The 18,851-nt window shown below is 41.5% G+C and overlaps 1 long non-coding RNA gene across 6 annotated transcripts in view; it reads right to left on the reverse strand.

Moving 5' to 3' along the window:
• The window catches only part of LOC129556740 (uncharacterized), a 191,684-nt gene extending 190,204 nt beyond the window's left edge, over positions 1-1,480 (reverse strand). For 3 of the 6 annotated variants that reach the window (XR_016037838.1, XR_016037841.1, XR_016037837.1), the window contains exon 1: positions 711-1,107. This is a non-coding gene — a long non-coding RNA (uncharacterized LOC129556740). Of the gene's footprint in view, positions 1-710; positions 1,108-1,179 lie in introns of those variants that run through there. The other 3 variants (XR_016037840.1, XR_016037842.1, XR_016037839.1) reach the window with 1 other exon arrangement.
• Positions 1,481-18,851: the final 17,371 nt, after the last annotated feature.

Here is an 18,851-nt window from a genome sequence, read left to right on the forward strand (position 1 = left end):
AAATGCTTAAGACATTTACCAGGACATGGAAAGTGTGCAAATGAATGTTAATTCTTATAGAAACTAGTTTGGTCTTCTCCACTGTATATAATGGGGTGTGTATATATATATATATATATATATGGTGATATAATAATTAAAAGCAGAATTTGAATGTTTTAAAATATGCTTATTACACAGTAGACTAGATTGGACCACCAAGTTCCCTTACCTTCATGCTAAGAATACTATTGGGTTCAGGGTCTCCTGCATTGCAGGCGGATTCTTTACCAACTGAGCTATCAGGGAAGCCCTTAGAATTTTCAACAGTCTCTAAAATTGACATCACCTGAGTAGCTGCTCACCTGATAGGTGGCAAATAGAAATTCCCTATGCCAAGTTGGAGACAGCTTTTTGCTTGTGTTTAAGGTTCTAGAGATGTTTCTAGAGAGAAAATGATGTTCCATTGGAGAATAAGAATGTGCTTATAATATTAACAGTAAACCATTCCCCAATATACACTCAGAGTGAGAGAACTGCTAACAACTTGCCCCATGTTGATTTTTCCTGACCACCCCATACTGCAGATACTGTTTTAATCTCAGGAGAAAACTAGGGCCCGGAGAGGTTAAGAGACTTGCTCATTGTTACACAAGTAAACAGCAGCCTAGGCACTCCAGTATTTAAGTAGGAACATCCATCTGTCTGAGAAAAAAACACGTTAGGCTCACCCTTTAAATAACCGATAATGGTAGGGAGGACACCACAGAGACGGAGAAGAACAAGGAGGAAAAATGCAGTCATCAGTTTCTTTCCCTGGAGGGCAGAGCCAGCCACAATTGCCCTAGAAGCAAAGCCAGAGCTGGCAGACACTACGGTGGAAGGACAATCTTCCAGGGAATCTAAGGAGAAGGTGTGCTTTCCAAAGGTGTTTGCCGCGGTACTGTACCCCTCCTCCACTACCCACTAACCTCTTTGTCTGGGGGAAATGAAACAGCTTTGGTTTGCAAGCCGTCGCCAGGGAGTGGAGCAAGACTTTGTGCTATAAACAACAGCAAGTGCCAGAGCCCCCGGCCAGCCTCCAAGGCAAACCTGCCAAAGGAACCTGGCGTTGTGACAGCAAGGGCCAGGCAGCACGGCCAGTGGTCACCCAGGAGCCACTCTAGGGAGAACAATCACCCCCACCCTCCTCAAGCTCACCTCTGAAAAGTGAGTTGTGTAGGCTCTTGAAATTCTTCTGGCTTGTGAGTTTCAGGAACGCCTGCGAGCAAGTCAAATCAGGTGTATGCGCACGCGCAAGCCGTTGTGGGCGTGCCCTTGTGTACCTGCCCGTGTGAGATTGTGCACAGATGCCCCCAGTTTTCTAGAGAAAAAGTTTAGAGCTTTCAGCAGATTCCCAGGAACTCATGAATCTCATGGGAAAAACCATGTTCAGGAGAAGAACATACCCTGATGATCCAGAAAAGAACACTGAGCTCACCACTTTTATCTCAGGAGCAACTGAATCCAGGCTGTCAGCCCACTTTCCTCTTACAAAATCCTGAGGCACTTAAGAGAGACCACAGGGGGAAAAAATAACTCAACCCCTTTTCTAATCTAAACCTAATCCTCCTTAAACCTCTCCTGACCCGGACTACCAGGAATCGTGCCAGTGCCAAATGATACGATGTTTATTCAGCTCAGGTCTTGGCTTGCTGCTCCTGAGCCACAAAATCAAAGGGGAATGTTCCAGCCACCACCTGCTGATGAATGGGTAAACAAGGGCCAGTCAAGAAAGAGGAGACCCAGTGTTTGAGGACAATGCCTTTGTGTAGTTCTGGCTCAAATAAGGGCACAGCTCCTAAGGAACAGGCTTGAGACATGCACAAATGCCCTGCCAAGTAGTTCAGAAGCCTGGGGACAGCTGTTGCTCATGATCCCTGTGCCCCTTGCTGCCCCGCAAACCACAATAGAGAGCCAAGGACACCGTGCCCCCTCTCCCAGAAGAAGCTGGCCAAGTTACAGTTTGTGAACCAGTTACATTTATGTTGGAAGAGCATTTTCCACATTATTCTCTGAGAAGCCTCAGCTCTGTAAGAGCAATGTGGAGCTCAGATGAGTGACCTGACCTCTGTTTTACCAGAGCAGCAGTTTTGATCTGTTTTAAATCTAGAGGAATCTGCATGAGATTTGGGGAGGGGGGTAGGGAGTTCTGTTGCTAAAAACAGAATACTTGAAAAACATTCTTGTAGAATCAGATTTGGCACATCTTTACATGCGAGGGGTTTAAATAAGTCTTATAGATCCTGAGATTCATCAAGCTGGTTTTATTCTCTATTTTCTCTTCTTTCCTTCTCTGAACAAATGTCTCCTTAAAACTTAAAATATCTGATCAGATCAGCATCATTCTCTCAGGAATAAGAACCCTGAGAAGGGTAGCTGACATTTATTCTGGGCCTGTTGTGTGTCATATGACATGCTAGGAGTTTACATGCATTATCGCACTGGAACCATTGCAGCCCTCTGGGTGGAAGATCGTTCTCCTTGGCTCTCAGGTGAGGACACTGAAGCAGAAACACAATTACAACAATAACAACATTGGCGACACCAACTTGCTTCCCTGCACTCAGGGCTCCTAAATGATGAACCAGAACTGTCACTAACTCAAAACCTGAGTTCTGGCTCTATATAACATCACCTCTAATGTTTAACAAGCAAGAGGTGTGTGTGTATGTGTAAATCAGATATAAATTATTTGTACACCTTAAATCTCAATAGAGAAAGTCTGAAAGTAAAAATTAGAATAAAAAATTACCCATCATTCCATTGTTCCTAGACCACCAACTGTTAACGTGTAGGCATACTTCCAGTCTATTTTTAAACATAATTTTTAGTTCTTCACATTTAAAACAGCTGTGATTGTCTATGCATGTTTTATTTTGCTTTTGTCACTTAATAGGACAACAAGATATGATTTTTTATAACATTTCAAATTTTCTATTATTTTATTGGCTAAATAATAGTCTTTTAGGTGGAGCAATTCAGTTTAAGAAACATTTATTGAGCACATAATATGCAACACTTTTCTTTCCTTCAAGGAACTAGCAGTCTAGTAACTCGGCAAATAAGACACATAGATAACTATATGGTTATAACAGCTAACGGTACTGACATACTTAGCAACCTCATGAGTAGGGACAATCTCTCTACTGTTTCAATAATTGTCAGAGACTGAGGCACATCTTGCTAACAAGGTGGTATTTCTAGGTATTGATAGAATAATAGCTCGTTAAAGATGTCCACCTGTTAATCCCCAGAGTGAGTTTGTAATAACTGGTTATAGCAACCATATGAAATGAAAAGAATAGGTTCAAAACCAGGCAGTTTGACTCTAGAGCCATTGTTCTTAACTATGGTCTAGAGCCTAGAGAAAGGACACTTAACACTAGGGAAGAAGACAAAGATGACAACCAAACTCTTTAAAGCTGGGCAGGAGTTATGAAAGCAGTGATGGAAGGAATGATGAGGAATTGAATTACTATAGGGAGATCTCCATGCTATCATAAGGGAAAAAATTCAAATATTATGTACAAGTTTCTGTTTAAAAATATGTATGAGTATATTGTTTATAATCAAATGTGAAGTTTATAGTTATCTCTGAAGAGTGCAAGAGGAAATTTTTACTTACAAATTTTCATATTTTTGAAAATTTCACCAGACATGCACTTGGGGTTAATTTTTGTTTGTAAAATAAGTAAAGGAGTATATATATGAACCATTTTTCGCAGTTGAAAATGCAGCACTGGGGTGAAAATCTTTGTGCATAAAGCGTTGTGTTTCTGTAGAATGATTTCCTTAAAGTGGAAAATTCCTGGAGGTAGAACTGTTGAACCAATGGATAGAAACGTTTGGAGAACATATATATTTAAAAGATAATATATACCGGAGATGGTACCCAGTCAGTAAACTAAACTCTGTGAGAGAAGAGATATTTAACAGATGAACAGAAGAGATGATAGTTGTCTACTCATATATGAAGGCTGATACATGGCATGTTAGTGCTAGTACCACAGACTAGGTGGCTTACATGATACAAATTTCATTTCTCACAGTTTCCAAGGATAAAAGTTCAAGATCAGGGAGTTAGCAGGGCTAACTGAAGGCTCTCTCCTTGACTTATGGATGGTCTTGTGTGTTCATGTGGCCTTTCCTCTGTGTATGTCTGTGTTCTAGTTTCCTCTTCTTATAAGGACATCAGACAGACTGGATTAGGGTCACTCTGATAACCTCATTTTAATTTAATTACCTCTTTAAACACCCTGTTTTCAAGGAAGATACCATGTTCTGAGGTGCTGAAGACATGTGAATTTGGGGAGGTGGGGCGACAGTTCAGCCCACAACACAAAGAAAGCTCTAGAAGAATGGATCAATACCAGCGAAGAGAATTTCTCTTTACTGTGAGAAGGAAGCTTTGTAATATTTTAACATTTCCCATAATGGAACTGAGTTAAAGAATGACAGGATGGTTTCGCTGATTTTAGGCTCACTCTTTATTCCCAGCCCTGCTCCAATGCCTGTCTGGGTCAGCTGCATACACCCTGCTTTGACCTTTCTCTCTGGAAATGTAAACCTAAATCTGCTCTCAACAACTGCATGATGCTTTCCCAGTACCCACCGTGGTTCCACTTTGTTTCTGCAATCTGTCTACAAAGACAGTATGAGAGACAGCGTAAAACATGAATAGGAAAAGAGTTTGGCTCCTTTCACCTCCCAACAAAAGCCCCACAATAATCTCTGAGTGCCCTTCACCTGTCTTTGATTCAGTTCACAATCCTCTCCTTTTGGAGTGAGAAAAGAGGGTAAGGGACAGGCTCTTGAGCTTTTTTGTTAGGCTTAGTGTACGTTGCCAATAAAGAGACTTGTAGAGTCCAAATCAGGAGTCAGCAAACATTTCTGTAAAAAGCTAGGTAGTAAACATTTTAGTGTTGCCGGCCACAGGATTGCTGTTGTAAGTACTCAGCTCTGCCACTGGAGCACCAGAGCAGCTATGAAAAAGCAGTAAGGAGAAGAGCATCGTTGTGTTCCAATGGAACGTTATTTGCAAAACAAGCAGTGGGCCAGCTTTAACTTGTGGGCTGTGGTTTGCTGTAATTCAAGAAAACTGAGAATATTTACTAGGTTGAATAAAAGTATATTAGTGAGCCCAAACTGATAAACTATGAATTTCATTCATTTCTTTGTTGATTTACTTAATGCACTATGTATATCTGGCTTTAAATTATAGTCTGGTTCCTTCTGAACACTCACAGTTCATTTTTTTATTATAAAGAGGAAAACTCTGAAAATTAGTTTAGTAATAGTGGATTTCTGAACCTGAACTTTAACTTTTTGAAAAAGGCTTTTCCACATAATTCTCAGGTTAAATGTACCACAGAAACAACACAACCACATGCTATAATTACAAAATAAGAGACAATGGTCAAGATAAGCCCTGAAGAGTTGGCGTCTCATTCTGCTATCCATTCAACCAGTCTTTGTATACGTGCTATGTGCAAGGCGCTAGAGCGAGTACTTCAGAAAACTCAAGAACGAAATAGACACGAACCCTATCTTCCAAGTCTGTTTCACAAACAGAATAGAACACCCCTGGCCGTGGTTGGTGAGCTGAGGGAGAACTTGTGATCAACTTAAACAGACTTCCCGTGCAATTTGAATCTAAAGTAGAATACTATGACTGGGAGAGCAAGCACCTCTTTTACTGAGGAGAGAGTTCACTGCTTTCTTCTGTGACTGGCTTATTTCACTTGGTAGAATGTTCTCAAGGTTTATCTCTGCTGTCACAGATGGCAGAATTTCCCCCTTTGTAAGGCTGAATAATATTCCATCATATATATAAAACTGTCTTCAAAGACCAGCCCGTCTCTGGGTCAAGTTATCTTTTACTTAAATTAGGAACCAATTTATATTTAAACAAACACGTTAGCTAAGCAAGGTGAGAGAGTAGGAAAATTTTTCAAAATGATGCCCCTTCCTATTTTATTCTTGCTATATATAAGAACATACATGTAAGCATAACAAATTAGGGAATTGTAGGAAAGTGAAGAACAAAATATAAAAATTCCTTTGTGGGATGCAGTTTGGTCCCTTCATTTTTTCCTTTAAATTTTTACTGCAGAGTCCTGAGTTCCACTGAAGATCCACAGATTATCTGGGAGAGAGATTGGAGAATCTGAATATTAACAGACTTCCCTTGAAAGTCTTCCCTGTGATAAAGTTTGAGAATACTTCTTCCAGCATTTCTAATCTCAGCTCCAATTCAGCAGGGGGGCTGTTTTCTCCTTCATGGAATTATTCTCCATCTTAATGATTGTTACCCAGGGCACAGAGACTCAACTCTCAATGGTTGGCAATTATTGCATGGTAATTCTTGCCATTTTTCCCTCTCCCAAGGTGCAATTTAGCAACATGTGTCTCACTATTACCTTAACCAATTGGAAATAAAACTAACAACCAAATAAATTTGGCTTCAATTGGTAGAAGAATTGGCTGCCTATATGGTGCATCAAGAGGGTTGAAGAAAGGCTCATCTCTGCAAGTATCTCTGTCCCACCAGTCTGTCAAGGGGGCAATTCTGTGACTTGGGTTCTCCTAAATTCCAAGTATGTTACCTACCAGGTACAGTATAATAAATTATACATTAAACTGTTATTTATTTCGACCACAGTTTAAAGAGGATTGCAAATTTAACTCTCAGGCAATTTTGCAAATAACCACACAAAGCCTTGCGAGAATAAGATTTAGAACAGTATATTTAAATGGGTAGAAAAAAGCTATGCAAAAACATAGGCTATTACAAAGGACTGAGCAGGCATAAGCAAACCAGCAGGTCTTCTTCTTTCACTATTTGCCTTTAGGCCCTTTATACTTCTGCTAAAGCACACGTCTACAAGTTTTTCTGTAGAATCAGAGAGTAAATATTTCAGCTCTTTAGCTGTTAAGGTCTCTGTCACAACTACTCAACTCTGTCATTGTAGTAGAAAAGAAGCCATAGGCAATACATAAATGAATGAGTGTAGCTGTATTTCAATAAAACTTTAGTTATGAACCCTGAAATTGGAAATGTATATAATTTTTACATGTTGCAAATTCTTCTTCAACCTTTGGGGTTTTTTTCCCAATGATTTAAAAATATAATCCACCCCCCTACCAGATTGGAGGCCATGGTAGGATGGTAGGGTTCACAGATGGTAGGATGGTTGGGTTTGTAGACTTTTATTCTAAGCAAAAGCCATTTGCTATTGTAAATATGTATACTATCCCTGGGTCGGGAAGATCCCCTGGAGAAGGAAACGGTAACCCACTCCAGTATTCTTGCCTGGAGAATCCCATGGACGGAGAAGCCTGGTAGGCTACAGTCCACGGGGTCGCAAAGAGTTGGACACAACTTAGCGATGGAACGAACGGATACTATGCTATTCCGCTGCTCCTGCTGCTGCTTCTACTTGTAATGTTGTTTTCTCAAACCTACACTTCCATATTGCACTCATAACCTGGTTTGAATACTCTCTTCCTTACAAAGCAACTGTTCATACTCTTAAGTGCCTTCATCTATACCCCTCTGATAGCAATCAGGGGATCCCCTGGGGGTACAGCGGTTAGGACTCCACACTTCCACTGCAAGGGGAACAGGTTTGATCCTTGATTGGGGCACTAATTTGTCACAAGTTGTATGGCATGGCTGGGTGGGGGTGGGGGGTAGAGTGGGGTTGGGGAAAGGTGGTGTGAGGTGTGGGGATGGGGAATGCCGAGGCCAGGATTATGAGCATTTAGGAAACAGTTAAGAGTGGAATACAAATACAGTTGAAAAGAGAAGTGAAAAACATTCCTAACACCTATGGAGGGTTGAATGGTGGCCCTTAAAAAATTGTGCCCGCCTTCTAATACCTGGATCCTGTGAATGTGACTTTATATGGAAAAAGATATTTGCACATGCAATTAAATTAAGGATCTTGAGATTATCCTGAATTACCCAAATGGATCTGAAATCCAATGACAAGTATCTTTCAGTTCAGTTCAGTTCAGTTCAGTCGCTCAGTCGTGTCCAACTCTCTGCGACCCCATGAATCACAAAAAGAAGACACGCAGAAGAGAGGGTCACTGAGAATGAGGCAGAGACGGGAGTGATGGAGACACAAAGATTGCCCATAACCACTGGAAGCCTGAAGAGGTGAGGAAGCCATCTCCCTTTGAGCCCCCCCAAGGGAGTGCAGCCCTGCCTGACACCTCGATTTTGGTCTTCTGGCTTCGGAAATGTGAGAAACTACATTTCTGATGTTTTAAGCCACCCAGTTTGTTTAATTTGGAGAAGGTAATGGCAACCCACTCCAGTACTCTTGCCTGGAGACTCCCATGGACGGAGGAGTCTGGTAGGCTGTAGTCCATGGGGTTGTGAAGAGTTGGACACGACTGAGCAACATCACTTTCACTTTTCATTCTCATGCATTGGAGAAGTAAATGGCAACCCACTCCAGTCTTCTTGTCTGGAGAATCCCAGGGACGAAGGAGCCTGGTAGGCTGCCGTCTATGGAGTCACACAGAGTCGAACATGACTGAAGTGACTTAGAAGCAGCAGCAGTTTGTTTAATTGCTATGAGAAAGCTCAGAAGCTAATACAAACTCCTTCTCCAAGTGTTAATATAGTAATAGCTAATATTGCCGAAGAATTGATGCTTTTGAACTGTGGTGTTGGAGAAGACTCTTGAGAGTCCCTTGGACTGCAAGGAGATCCAACCAGTCCATTCTAGAGGAGATCAATCCTGGGTTTTCATTGGAGGGACTGATGCTAAAGCTGAAACTGCAATACTTTGGCCACCTCATGAGATGAGTTGACTCACTGAAAAAGACTCTGATGCTGGGAAAGGTTGGGGGCGGGAGGAGAAGGAGACGACAGAGAATGAGATGGCTGGATGGCATCACCGACTCTGTGGACATGAGTTTGAGTGAACTCCGGGAGTTGGCGATGGACAGGGAGACCTGGCGTGCTGTGATTCATGGGGTCGCGAAGAGTCGGACACGACTGAGCGACTGAACTGAACTGAATATTTATTTAGCATTTCTTATGTGTGGCTTTACACAGGTTATTATATTAAATATTCACAGCTATCTTATGAATTTGGCATTATTCTTGTCCCTTGTACAGGCTTCCCTGGTGGCTCAGACAGTAGTGTCTGCCTGCAATGCAGGAGACCTGGGTCCGATCCCTGGGTCAGGAAGATCCCCTGGAGAAGGAAATGGCAACCCACTCCAGTACTCTTGCCTGGAAAATTCCATTGGTGGAGGAGCCTGGTAGGCTATATATAGTCCATGGGATCGCAAAGAGTCAGACATGACTGAGCAACTTCACATCCCTTTCACAGATGAGAAAACTGATATTCAGAGAAGTCGAGTAACATACATAAACATAACATACATATAAAACATAACATACATACATAAAGATCCACTCACCTGATAAATGATGGAACCAGAATTAAACTCAGCTGATCTGACTTCAGAGTCCCTCTTAATCACTGTCATCTGGAGAGTCTTCTGAATTCTTCTGATTTTTCACATATCCTAGAAAAGATGGGGGAAATGTTGGTTAATGGTCTCCTTTGTGGGATGAAATTCCTGAAACTGGATTTCTACTATTCCAGGAGCAGATTTTTTTTTTTTTTTGCATTACATAATTCCCTATTACCTCACCAGTGAAAAGAAACACCAGATAATTCCAATAACATAAAATATATTTTAATTTTTACATAGAATTTTTTTCTTGCTAAAGATTATATAAAATAATTGCCTGATTATCTACCAAATTTCAAGAAAAACTTTTAGAATTTACATAAAGTCCAGAAGCTTGTTCTTGATAAGCAATGTTAGGATAGTCTGCTGCTTGGTCAAGACAATAGATCTCTCTGTGTCTCTGTCTTTCCTTCCCTCCTCTCTCTGATTTTCAGGGTGAAAAACTGGTTCCTAGGATCCGATCGCTTTTTAAAATGTATGGCCTTCACAGAGTCTGGTTCTCTAAGCAGCCCTATTTGAATGCATTTCAGAATCTTAGCTTCTAATTTCCATTAAGGAAAATAGGTACGAGGAAACACAACTCCAGGTAGCACTGGGAAGATACCAACAATGGAAACATCAGGTTGTTTCTAGGTGAGTCAAGGAGAGCAAAATGCCCAATTGAGGTTGAGACCTGCTATAGGACAAGTCTCTGTGCTCTGACTCCAGTGATACAGTGATCCACAGTTAGGATTCACTAGAAAGCTAGACAGCACGTTTGAAAGCACTAGTATAGCTGACTCTACATTTGAGGACTATCCTGGTATCATCACACACCAGCTGTGTGATCTGGGCCAACTGACCTCAAGTTTAATATTTTTCATCTGAGAAGTGGGGGACAATGATAGGACCTGTTTCATAGGTAAGAGTCATGTGAAATGCTGGCAGGTGAAAGCACTCAGTATTATCAGAGTGCTGGTGATTAAACTGTTTATATTGGAGCCCTGGAAAGAGTGAAAGTGAAAAGTGTAAAGTGAAAGTGTCCGTTCCTCAGTTGTGTCTGGCTCTTTGTGACCCCATGGCCTGCAGCCCGCCAGGTTGCTCTGTCCTCATCAGTTCCTCTCATCCCTCACTCCTGCTGCCTCCTAGAAGCATTCATTATCTCAAGGTAATTTCAATAATTATTGAGGCATTACAGGTATTATTTTGATACTTCTGTGAATGTTTTATTCCTAAAATTACTCCTTTGCTTCAAAGATGACATATTGGTAAGAATACCAATGTTTTCCTAGACCTGCATAAACCAGGTCCCATAGCCCTAGCATTTGAAATTTGAATATATAATATCATCACTAGAGAGTAGCACACAGTAGCAGTCATTGCAACCCTCATTTTGCTAATAACACTTAGCACTTCTTTACCACTGTCTTCTACTACTCTCACTTTCAAAGCATTTTCTGTCTTCTTCTTATAAAATATGTATATATACTAGACACATATTTTAATGGTTATGGACTACAATATTATACACTTTGTAATATTTGTTGATGGACTGAGACCCAGGGAAAGTGAATTAGTTGCCTAGGCTGTCAAGGGAATTAATTGCAGAACCATAAGTGCAGACTATAGACTCTGATTCCTTGGAAGTCCTGAGTTTATGTATTCTTGAAATTATAGTAGAACCATATGCATTAGCCCATTCAATCAACATCAACATTTAATACCATTGTGTCTTTATATAGTTAGCATAATAACTCTGTTTCCTTAGTCTGCTTAGGATTAAGCAGACTGTACCATCCTAAATAAATTTACCTTGACCTGCCCCAATTTGCCTTCTTATAAAAATTCCCTTCATGCCTTCATCCTTCTCCTTAGTGCACTGGAATCTGATTCCAAACTCAACAACTCCTTGCTATCTTCAAGGTCACCAAGCAACTCCTTGTCAGTTACAGAGGCCCCTTCTCAATCTTCATCTTAAATGATTCTGTATCATCTGAGATGACTGAGCATTGTCACCTCCTCAGAATTCTTTACTCCTTTTTGAGGGCCATCCTCAACTCTCCTGATACTCCCTGGGATGACATAAAGTAAGACTCCTTTTTGTTAATCAAGATTGATTGGGCATTCACTATGGGACAGACATCATAGTAAATATTACACTTGAGTAACTCAAGGGTCAGACTTTTTGCCTTTCAAGAATCATCTTCCTCTAATTTATTTTTGGGGAAATGTGTCTGTGTCATGTTCTGTCTGTGCTGTTATCTGCTTCATTTTTGTCACCGGCACCTAAAATACTGTTAAATATGAAAACAGATAGTTCCCCTTTTGTGGGCTCCAAAATTTTTAAATCAGTTATTTCTAAATTTTAAAGAAAAATTTTTGTGGGGGGAAGCATGGAGAATGATAACCAGGTTCTTCTGATAGCATTCAAAAGATAATTTCACCCATAGTAAAATTGATCCATGATAGTATAGATGTCAATCACTGTTTATAACAATTTCTCTGAAAACTCATTTACAAAGATTTGAAGGATGTGTGTATGAGTATGTAGAGTTTATTTTTACATAGTAAGAAGTTGTCCTTCACTTCATTTCTGTCTAGAAGCAAAAAAAAGATAAAGAGTTCTTGTGTTCCAAAGATAAGCTTCCCTTGTGGCTCAGACAGTAAGGAATCTGCCTGTGATGTGGGAGACCTGGGTTTGATCCATGGGTTGGAAGATCATCTGGAGGAGGGCATGGCAACCCACTCCAGTATTCTTGCTTGGAGAATCCCATGGACAGAGAAGCCTAGCAGACTGTAACCCAAGGGGTTGCAGAGTCGGACACAACTGAGCGATTAAGCGCAGCACAAGGACAAACTCCTTTCTTAAAGGGGAACGATGCAATGTAATGTAGATGGAAGGTTGAGTGTCCCCAGTCTTGGGAGACTACTTAGAGAAAGAAAGCCTTTGGGGATATGATAGTCTGTTACAGAAATCCCCATGCTGCAGGTTTTAAAGCCCCTATCTCCTCCGCCTCCAAATCCTTTCTTGCTATTCTTTGCTACCTTGATTGCCTGTCCTTTTTAACAATAATTCCAATTTTCCTCCTGATATTGGGAGAGATTGAAGGCAGGAGGAGAATGGGGTTATCGGATGGGATGGTTGGATGGCATCACTGACTCAGTGGACACGAGTTTGAGTTTGAGCAAACTCTGGAGATAGAGAAGGACAGGGAAGCCTTGAGTGCTGCAGTCCAAGGGGTCGCAGGGAGTCATACATGACAGCAACTGCACAACAACAACCAGTATTCCCCAAGCCTGGGATAAATGTCTGTTCTTTAGGACAGGAGAAGCAATTACTTGGTCACAGAATGGGGTTGGGATGTGAGAGAACCAGGGTTCAACATTGACCTTCTCTCGATCCAGTTTCTCCACTCCCTCATTCTTTACAAAGTGATGTCGACAAAAAATGGGATTCACTAAACAAGGGATGTTGTGACCATAAGGCAATCAGCCATCGCAGCCACAACTGACGAGGTACCCCGAGGGGAATTCAGGATGGAGAAAAACAAGATACTGATGCCAGATAGTTAAGATGCATTTCAAAAGAGTAATTTCAATAGCCCAGACTCTTGCATCTTTCCAAACATAGAAAAATACTGAAATCACTAACCTGTCTGTTTCTGTAATTATCAAGTATTGTTGTTGTTTAGTCGATAATCATGATGGTGTGATCACTCACCTAGAGCCAGACATCCTGGAATGTGGAGTCAAGTGGGCCTTAGGAAGCATCATTACAAACAAAGCTAGTGGAGGCGATGGAATTCCCGTTATTTCAAATCCTAAAAGATGATGCTGTGAAAGTGCTGCACTCAATATGCCAGCAAATTTGGAAAACTCAGCAGTGGCCACAGGACTGGAAAAGGTCAGTTTTCATTCCAATCCCAAAGAAAGGCAATGCCAAAGAATGCTCAAACTACCGCACAATTGCACTCATCTCACATGCTAGTAAAGTAATGCTTAAAACTCTCCAAGCCAGGCTTCAGCAATACATGAACCATGAACTTCCAGATGTTCAAGCTGGTTTTAGAAAAGGCAGAGGAACCAGAGATCAAATTGCCAACATCCTCTGGATCATCAAAAAAGCAAGAGAGTTCCAGAAAAACATCTACTTTTGCTTTATTGACTATGCCAAAGTCTTTGACTGTGTGGATCACAATGCTGCTGCTGCTTCTGCTAAGTCACTTCAGTCGTGTCCGACTCTGTGCGACCCCATAGACTGCAGCCCAGCAGGCTCCCCCGTCCCTAGGATTCTCCAGGCAAGAACACTGGAGTGGGTTGCCATTTCCTTCACAATAAACTGTGGAAAATTCTGAAAGAGATGGGGACATCAGACCACCTAACCTGCCTCTTGAGAAATCTGTATGCAGGTCAGGAAGCAACAGAACTGGACATGGAACAACAGACTGGTTCCAAACAGGAAAAGGAGTACAAGGCTGTATATTGTCACCTTACTTATTTAACTTATATGCGGAGTACATCATGAGAAACGCTGGGATGGAGGAAGCACAAGCTGGAATCAAGATTGCCGGGAGAAATATCAATAACCTCAGATATGCAGATGACACCATCCTTATGGCAGAAAGTGAAGAAGAATGAAAGAGCCTCTTGATGAAAGTGAAAGAGGAGAGTGAAAAAGTTGGCTTAAAGTTCAACATTCAGAAAACAAAGATCATGGCATCCGGTCCCATCACTTCATGGCAAATAGATGAGGCAACAGTGGAAACAGTGGTTGGCTTTATTTTTCTGGGCTCCAAAATCACTGCAGATGGTGATTGCAGCCATGAAATTAAAAGACGCTTACTCCTTGGAAGGAAAATCATGACCAACCTAGCCAGCATATTAAAAATCAGAGACATTACTCTGCCAACAAAGGTCTGTCTAGTCAAGGCTATGGTTTTTCCAGTGGTCATGTATGGATGTGAGAGTTGGACTGTGAAGAAAGCTGCCCACCGAAGAATTGATGCTTTGGAACTGTGGTGTTGGAGAAGACTCTTGAGAGTCCCTTGGACTGCAAGGAGACTGCAGTCCATCCTAAAGGAGATCAGTCCTGGGTGTTCATTGGAAGGACTGATGTTGACGCTGAAACTCCAATACTGTGGCCACATGATGCAAAGAGCTGACTCATTGGAAAAGACCCTGATGCTGGGAAAGACTGAGGGCAGGAGGAGAAGGGGATGACAGAGGATGAGATGGTTAGATGGCATCACCGACTCAATGGACATAGGTTTGGGTGGACTACGGGAGTTGGTGATGGACAGGGAGCCCTGGTGTGCTGCAGTTCATGGAGTCACAAAGAGTAGGACACGACTGAGCAACTGAACTGAACTGAGTTGCTAAGAAATATGCTACTCTTAGCGACCCCATAGACTGTAGCCCGCCAGGCCCGTCTCTTCATGGGATTTTTCAGATAAGAATACTGGAGTGGATAGCCATTTCCTTCTCCAGGGCATCTTCCTGACCCAGGATCAAACCCGCATCTCCAGCATTGGCAGGGAGATTCTTTACCACTGAGCCATCTGGAAAGCTCATTATTATTTTTGGGATCTTTTGTTATTTGACTACAGCTTTTTTCCCATCTAAAACTCCCATGTATCCTGGCTCTTCCCTTACCTCTTTAGAACAGTCCCTCAGAGCTATGGAAGGCTGATTCTCTCGGCTATAGTCCTCAGTAAGGTTCCCAAATAAAACATAATTCTCAACTTTTAGGTTATGTATTTTTTTTCAGTTGACAGAGGTTATTCTTGCTCATCAGCTTCTCTGGAGTCAGACTTTCAGTGTAGGAGGGCAATTTAGGAGAGAATGTTAACGTATGCAAAAATAGTTCGTCCCTGATCTGGAGTCTAATGAAATCCAGGTTTCCCTTCATATATCATATATGTATTCTCCAATCATTACCATCATGTGAAGCTGCCTGAAGGAGCATGGGCATCGCTATTATTCAAAGCCACATAAAGGCCCATTCTTCTTCATATGTGTAAGGCCGGACCCCGGTGGCCATCTTGGCTTCTCCTCCCCAGTGGCCATCTTGGCTTCTTCTCCGCTTCATTTCTCACCGGCGGGAAAAAGTCCCGCCAAACCGCTGAAGAGTCTCTGACGCAACAGCTCTGGAGGGAAATCAACCCTCCCTCCTAACCTCCAGAGCTACCAACCCGGTCTCCTCACCTCGACTAATTGACCTATGAGAGACCACTACTCCAAATTTTGCCTAAAGTTATATAAGTTGCTCTCTGCCTTTGTTCTGCGCGGACTTCCCTGACCTCACCCTGTTAGGTCCGGAAATCCTTCCCCGGGGGCCTGGCCATTAAAGCCTGTTACTTTATTTGGCATCTGGGTTCTTTTATTTAACGTCATGGGCTGTTTTGACCTTACAATATGATCTTGTGCCCTTTTACAACTTTTCCCCAAAGCCCAAATATGAGGAGTTTTACCTGAACATGTTGTGACGTGGATGTCCAGTTATCAGCCCAGGTTAAGATTTTTATTCTTCAACATTCCCTTCAATCTGAACTAACCATCTGCCTCCTTTCATATTTGGAACCATCTTAATTCTCATTTTTATTAGGTAATCATAAAACACCCAGGATCTTGTCCAGTATATAATTTGTTTTGGGGCTTCTTTGTCTTCTACTGATTAAAGTCAGAAGCTACTGGTCTCAGTGATATTCTCTTAGCCTTGTTCTAACACCTAGTACACATATTCTTTGTTCATTAAATCACAACCCTCTTTGGTTGAACTTATTCAAAGAATAAAACAAATGTTTCATCTGATTGTAGCCCGTTGATTTCTTAGCCAGTATAAGATTTAAAAGACATTTTAAAAATCACATGTTTTGTCTTTGTTTATCAACCTTGAAAATTAATTTCAGCATTGCATTTCATTTAATCTTCTGTCCTCTGTAAAAATATCAACAAATAACAGTGGAAGACAGCTTTTCTTGGGTTTGTTTATTGGATTATCTTTAATAGCCCCATTTTCTTATTTATTTTTAGGGCTCTAGCGCAGTCAAATCATCATTAATTAAAATGTGTAAGGCACTCACAGAAAGCATAAATAAAACAGAGTGGAGAAGGCAGCCTCAACTTAGGATTTGGCAGGGTGGGTTAGCTTAAAAGGAAAGGCATGTTCTCTATCTTGAAAATCAGAAAAGTGATGCTTTTTCTACTTCATCAAAAGCAAGGAAATATGAAGCCACCACTTTTCCATGAGAAAGGTCTTTTTTTTAAGCCCCTCTCCGGGTGAACTTTATGACGAAATGAAAGATTATCCTCTGCCATCTGTCACTGAAACCCAGTCTACATTCTAAATCTAAGCCTCAGAGCAGAGAGAAAGTAAAAGAAATTGAGAGACATAAATGTTCTAGGAGCTATTTCACAACAAGTTTATTTCTCATTTGTCTTCATCAGAAGGATTTCAAGATTGGAACATTTAATAGACCTCTCACTGACAGCTGATGGGAAGATTAGTGATCACAGGTTGGCGATATTTGGAAAAGGAATATGTTCTGCTGTGGGACTGATGGGAAAATGAAGAGGAGAGAGAACTCAGGTCTCGAAATGGAGACTGATTAAGTTAAAAGCCCAAGAAGAGCTGCTGTGGGGGAAGGAGAACAATGGATTCTACCTCCTCTTGGAGGCAGCATCCTGCATCCATTCAGGGAAAGGCAAGCGGCCCTTTGGAGAAATGTGTAGTAGCCAAGTGGCTTTCCTGAGAAAGCCAGTTGCAAGAGGCTTCTCACACATGAGGGGTTCAGCTCTGTCTGAGGAGAGCAACTATTTGTCAGTGAAACAAACCATGTGAGGAAGTCATGGCCTTTGTGAAGAACAAGGCATTTGAAACATGATTCCTCTGGTGCTGTCAGAATCAGTTACCAAAAATTCATTTCATGGGTATATTTTTCTAGCCTCAGTGAATCCAGGCCCTTCCACAGAATTTCAATGGAGAAATGGAACTGTGGAGAATTTTGTCTTTTCAATTCATAGACTCGTTATGAGGTCAGTGAAACTATTGATCCTACTTACATGCATTTACCACCTGCTGCACTTCTCACCCTCCTCTCCCGAAGGTTACTGATCCATTCCAGAAAGAAAGATGTAGGCATTGCCATTTTACATACTTAAATTTGAACTGACACACAGTTAAGCTTGAATCAAAAAAGACTCTTCTTGCTAGTGGATAGTGCAGGAAAGTCTAGACAGAGATGTCTGTGACCAGGAAGAATGCCATAGATGATCCTTAAGACTAGCAAATATTCCAAGTGGGAAAGCTTCACTGAAGAGGATTAATGGCTGAATCCCTAACTTTCTGCAAGTTCTAACTCTGTCCTTCTATTTATGAGGAAATGAGGCCTGAATAAGAGTCCTTCTCCTCTTTTGGATTAAAAGACTCTTGCTCTTTGGAAGGAAACCTTTGATAAACCTAGACAGCATATTAAAAAGCAAAGACATCACTTTGCCAACAAAAGTCCGTCTTGTCAAAGCTATAGTTTTTCCAGTAGTCATGTATGGATGAGAGTTGGACCATAAAAAAAGCTGAGTGCTGAAGAATCGATGCTTTCCAGTTGTGCTGGAGAAGACTTTTGAGAGTCTCTTGGACAGCAAGGAGATCAAACCAGTCAATCCTAAAGGAAATCAGTCCTGAATATTCATTGGAAGGACTGATGCTGAAGCTGAAGCTCCAGTACTTTGGCCACCTGATGCAAAGAGCTGACTCATTGGTAAAGATCCTGATGCTGGGAAAGATTGAAGGCAGGAGAGAAGGAGGTGACAGAGGATGAGATGGTTGGAGGCCATGATTGACTCAATGGACATGAGTTTGAGCAAACTCCGGGAAATAGTGAAGGACAGGGAAACCTGGAGTGCTGCAGTCCATGGGGTTGCAAAGAATCAGACACGACTGAGAGACTGAACAATAACAACCTCTTCCAGAGTCCCCAGATGTTAAAGCTGGAAAGGTGAATACCATCTAAAGTAGACCTTCCATTTCCAGGTGTCCAGAGGTAAAATAATCTGTCTGTGGTCACAGAGCTGCTTCATAGACCCAGAAGCACCCTGTGATTTTCTTGAAACCCAGTTCATTTCCGTCCACTGATGAAGATTCTCTCCTTGACCAAACTCTAGTGCACTCTCTTCTCAAATAGGCCTTGACCTTTGGACTTCTGTTATTGTCTCTGCATTATCCAGTTTTAATAAAAAATCCTAAATCATTTTAACCAGAATCTCACACTCTGATTGCCCTAGCCTGCTTTTCAGCAAGAATCCCGTTGGGCTGGTTTAACCAGAATCCTCCCTTACTCCTTCCTCTTACTCAT

Source organism: Moschus berezovskii, chromosome 7 (genome assembly GCF_049115385.1).
Source record: "Moschus berezovskii isolate FMDL1 chromosome 7, NW_MosBer_1.0, whole genome shotgun sequence".
In the NCBI taxonomy this organism is placed as follows: domain Eukaryota; kingdom Metazoa; phylum Chordata; class Mammalia; order Artiodactyla; family Moschidae; genus Moschus; species Moschus berezovskii.